At 44.0% G+C, this 5,000-nt stretch overlaps 1 long non-coding RNA gene across 1 annotated transcript in view; it reads left to right on the top strand.

The window, feature by feature from the left end:
• LOC135528775 (uncharacterized) overlaps nucleotides 1-1,558 on the top strand; it is a 3,422-nt gene extending 1,864 nt beyond the window's left edge. The window contains exon 2 of the long non-coding RNA XR_010453580.1: nucleotides 1-1,558. This exon is cut by the window's left edge and continues 1,436 nt beyond it. This is a non-coding gene — a long non-coding RNA (uncharacterized LOC135528775).
• Nucleotides 1,559-5,000: the final 3,442 nt, after the last annotated feature.

Raw genomic sequence — 5,000 nt, 5'->3', positions numbered from 1 at the left:
TCTCTGTCTCTCTGACTCTCTGTCTCTCTGACTCTCTGTCTCTCTCTCTGTCTGTCTGTCTGTCTGTCTGTCTGTCTGTCTGTCTGTCTGTCTGTCTGTCTGTCTGTCTGTCTGTCTGTCTGTCTGTCTGTCTGTCTGTCTGTCTGTCTGTCTCTCTCTCTGTCATAAGTGCCATTTGGGACACAGTCTATATTTTTTCTCTAGATGTTTTGCACTCTGACCTGCTGCTATAGAAACATATACATTTACATTGTCAATGTAAAAATCGACGCTGTGTTTCTCTGAGTTGAAAACATAAGACCATCTGAATGACAACATGCAGACAGGGTGGGCTCTGGTCTAAAGTAGTGCACTATGTAGGGAGTAGGGTGCCATTTGGGATACAGATGGTCTGTTTGTATTTCAGTTGGTGTGTCAGTCTTTACTAGCCAGGATGCCAGATATGTTTGTTGTGACTGTCTGTGTAGAAGCTGGAGACGGGCTGGTATAACCTGGCAACCCGGCTGGATCATTTCCAACAGAGATGACTGATCGTCTCCACAAAAAGGTCCGCTGTATCGCCTGGCAACCCGACGATTTCTAGAATGGAAATCCATACTAGACCGTCTGATTGGTCCAACCCGACCAGAGCCAGAACACGTGTGGCTGTAGCTTCATTTTGATACTCTGATTGGTTAGAGATGATCCAATCGCTGATGACGACTTCATTTTGATACTCTGATTGGTTAGAGATGATCCAATCGCTGATGACAACTTCCCTGGTTAGACTCCAAACAGCTGTAGGGTCAGATTGGACCCCCTGGTTTGACTCCAAACAGCTGTAGGGTCAGATTGGACCCCCTGGTTTGACTCCAAACAGCTGTAGGGTCAGATTGGACCCCCTGGTTAGACTCCAAACAGCTGTAGGGTCAGATTGGACACCCTGGTTTGACTCCAAACAGCTGTAGGGTCAGATTGGACCCCCTGGTTTGACTCCAAACAGCTGTAGGGTCAGATTGGACCCCCTGGTTTGACTCCAAACAGCTGTAGGGTCAGATTGGACCCCCTGGTTTGACTCCAAACAGCTGTAGGGTCAGATTGGACCCCCTGGTTAGACTCCAAACAGCTCTAGGGTCAGATTGGACCCCCTGGTTATACCCCAAACCCTCAGATGATCATATGGAATCAACTTGTTTTTTCTAGTTATTTTTCTGACATGATTTAAAATCTGTTTTTCTTCTTTCAATCCTCTGTTTGTTTTGACACTTTGTCTTCGGTCACTGGATGATTTAGTATCTGAAATGGCACCCTATTCCCTATGTAGGGCTCTGATCAGAAGTAGTGCACTATGTAGGGAATAGGGTGTTATAGAGCTCTGGCACCCTATTCCCTATGTAGGGCTCTGATCAGAAGTAGTGCACTATGTAGGGAATAGGGTGCCATTTGGGATGTAGATTTACTGTCTGTTGCTTGTTTTTGTTTTGTGTTTTTTGTACAGTTCTAGATGTTCAGTAAACATGATCCTGTTTTATAACTATTTGAAAACCCCGTTTTGTGAACTAATAAAGTGATGTATTAATATCTGAGTCATGTTGTCTCTTGAAGAGAACACGGACCGCTGTGATGTATTAATATCTGAGTCATGTTGTCTCTTAAAGAGAACACGGACCGCTGTGATGTATTAATATCTGAGTCATGTTGTCTCTTGAAGAGAACACGGACCGCTGTGAGTCGCAGGACAACTGTGATGAGCAGCGGGTGTCCGTCCTGTCGCCTCTGACCACCGAATATTGGCCCCCCTGTTTTTATATAAATTGTCTTGACAATTCTACATGTTGGACACAGCAGGTGATTTACTGCACACTGTCATGTTAGTGAATCTCTGACTCTCCTTCTCTCTCCCTCCACTTTCTCTTGGTTACCCATGTTAGTGAATCTCTGACTCTCCTTCTCTCTCCCTCCACTTTCTCTTGGTTACCCATGTTAGTGAATCTCTGACTCTCCTTCTCTCTCCCTCCACTTTCTCTTGGTTACCCATGTTAGTGAATCTCTGACTCTCGTTCTCTCTCCCTCCACTTTCTCTTGGTTACCCATGTTAGTGAATCTCTGACTCTCGTTCTCTCTCCCTCCACTTTCTCTTGGTTACCCATGTTAGTGAATCTCTGACTCTCCTTCTCTCTCCCTCCACTTTCTCTTGGTTACCCATGTTAGTGAATCTCTGACTCTCGTTCTCTCTCCCTCTACTCTCTCCTGGTTACCCATGTTAGTGAATCTCTGACTCTCGTTCTCTCTCCCTCCACTTTCTCTTGGTTACCCATGTTAGTGAATCTCCGACTCTCCTTCTCTCTCCCTCCACTTTCTCTTGGTTACCCATGTTAGTGAATCTCTGACTCTCGTTCTCTCTCCCTCCACTTACTCTTGGTTACACATGTTAGTGAATCTCTGACTCGTTCTCTCTCCCTCCACTTTCTCTTGGTTACCCATGTTAGTGAATCTCTGACTCTCGTTCTCTCTCCCTCCACTTTCTCTTGGTTACCCATGCCATATACTGCGCTATAAATCAAGGGGCAAGAAGGACAAAAAAACGTTCAGCAGCACAGAGCTGAAGTCAATAAGGAAGTCGTTCATATTTAATAGACAGCAGGAAGTGTAAAACACACATCTCAATAAATCTCTACAATAAATATTTCAAAACAAAGTTACATTTTAAGGCCATTAACCTTACCAGACAGTTTAAAGTATAATTTTTTTATTTTATTTATTTAACCTTTATTTAACCAGGAAGGGCTCATTGAGATTAAAATCTCTTTTTTCAAGAGCGCTCTGGCCAAGGTAGTAAAGAAGAGAGGGAGCGTGGTGATGTAGTGTCCACAACTAAAGAAGAGAGGGAGCATGGTGATGTAGTGTCCACAACTAAAGAAGAGAGGGAGTGTGGTGATGTAGTGTCCACAACTAAAGAAGAGAGGGAGCATGGTGATGTAGTGTCCACAACTAAAGAAGAGAGGGAGTGTGGTGATGTAGTGTCCACTACTAAAGAAGAGAGGGAGTGTGGTGATGTAGTGTCCACAACTAAAGAAGAGGTAGTGTGGTGATGTAGTGTCCACAACTAAAGAAGAGAGGGAGTGTGGTGATGTAGTGTCCACTACTAAAGAGAGGGAGTGTGGTGATGTAGTGTCCACTACTAAAGAAGAGAGGGAGTGTGGTGATGTAGTGTCCACAACTAAAGAAGAGAGGGAGCATGGTGATGTAGTGTCCACAACTAAAGAAGAGAGGGAGTGTGGTGATGTAGTGTCCACTACTAAAGAAGAGAGGGAGCATGGTGATGTAGTGTCCACAACTAAAGAAGAGAGGGAGTGTGGTGATGTAGTGTCCACAACTAAAGAAGAGAGGGAGCATGGTGATGTAGTGTCCACAACTAAAGAAGAGAGGGAGCATGGTGATGTAGTGTCCACTACTAAAGAAGAGAGGGAGTGTGGTGATGTAGTGTCCACAACTAAAGAAGAGGTAGTGTGGTGATGTAGTGTCCACAACTAAAGAAGAGAGGGAGTGTGGTGATGTAGTGTCCACTACTAAAGAGAGGGAGTGTGGTGATGTAGTGTCCACTACTAAAGAGAGGGAGTGTGGTGATGTAGTGTCCACAACTAAAGAATAGAGGGAGTGTGGTGATGTAGTGTCCACTACTAAAGAGAGGGAGCATGGTGATGTAGTGTCCACTACTAAAGAATCATAGTGGAATCTGAAAAGACACCTATCCTGAAAGCATGATGGTGTACTGAGATAACTTTGTAATTATAGCATTTAAGTATTTATAAACATAAACTCCGACCTCTTAAATGTTTTCATTTTTGTTATATTATATGTACAATCGGACATAATTGATTTGGGCCCAATAGAACGGGCATATTCCCATGTTCAAGGAGCTTTCTGTTTTGATTGTGTTGTTTTACCTAAAAGCCTTTGGGCCTTCCAATAGAAAATAAACTCTGCATCTCTGCCCAGCCTGGATAGAGGGGCCTAAAGGGTGTTTATCATCCCATGGCTCTGGACAGGAGAGGATGTTCTCCACCACTGTCCTGCTCTGCAAAGAGCATGAAGCCACAGACTGGCCATACTCCTGTTTCTAAGAATGAATTCTGAAATTAAATTATAAGGCACTAATAAGTTATTGTTTGTTTCATTTGTATTTAATTCTAAGTACGCCAATGCCCACATGCTCAATTTATAGACCATAATGATTTAATACAACGAAATGTTGGTTAGGGTACTATGGGGTAACTAGCCCCCTTCACCTGTAATTCACATTAACACCACAAGGTGTCACCATTATTTTTATTATTATTTTCCCAACACTTTTCCTGGCTGCCACTGCTCTTGCTCAACAATTTTTTGTTGTAGTTGTACATATTCCAATGAAGTTAGAGCTATCATTTTATATATATATACACAGACACAAGTAGGAAAGCCTTAAGATAAATAATCCACTTCTTCAGAGAAACATTTTGATACATTTTTTTGTAAAGTTTCAAATCAAATGTATTTAAAAAGCCATTCTTACATCAGCTGATGTCTCAGTGCTGTACAGAAACCCAGAAAAATTAGAGAAAGCACACTTAAATTCACACAGGACACCGGATAGGACAGGAGAAGTACTCCAGATATAACAAACTGACCCTAGCCCCCCGACACAAACTACTGCAGCATAAATACTGGAGGCTGAGACAGGAGGGGTCAGGAGACACTGTGGCCCCATCCGATGACACCCCCGGACAGGGCCAAACAGTGGCCACCCACTTTGCCAAAGCACAGCCCCCACACCACTAGAGGGATATCTTCAACCACCAACTTACCATCCGGAGACAAGGCCGAGTATAGCCAACAAAGATCTCCGCCACGGCACAACCCAAGGGGGGGGCGCCAATCCAGACAGGAAGATCAGTGACTCACCCCTCCAGGGACGGCATGAGAGAGCCCCAGTAAGCCAGTGACTCAGCCCCTGTAATAGGGTTAGAGGCAGAGAATCT

The sequence above is a fragment of the Oncorhynchus masou genome, unplaced genomic scaffold (assembly GCF_036934945.1).
Source record: "Oncorhynchus masou masou isolate Uvic2021 unplaced genomic scaffold, UVic_Omas_1.1 unplaced_scaffold_1031, whole genome shotgun sequence".
Classification (NCBI taxonomy): domain Eukaryota; kingdom Metazoa; phylum Chordata; class Actinopteri; order Salmoniformes; family Salmonidae; genus Oncorhynchus; species Oncorhynchus masou.
Note: the sequence above shows the minus strand (reverse complement) of the source record. Positions and strands in the feature narration are given on the sequence as shown.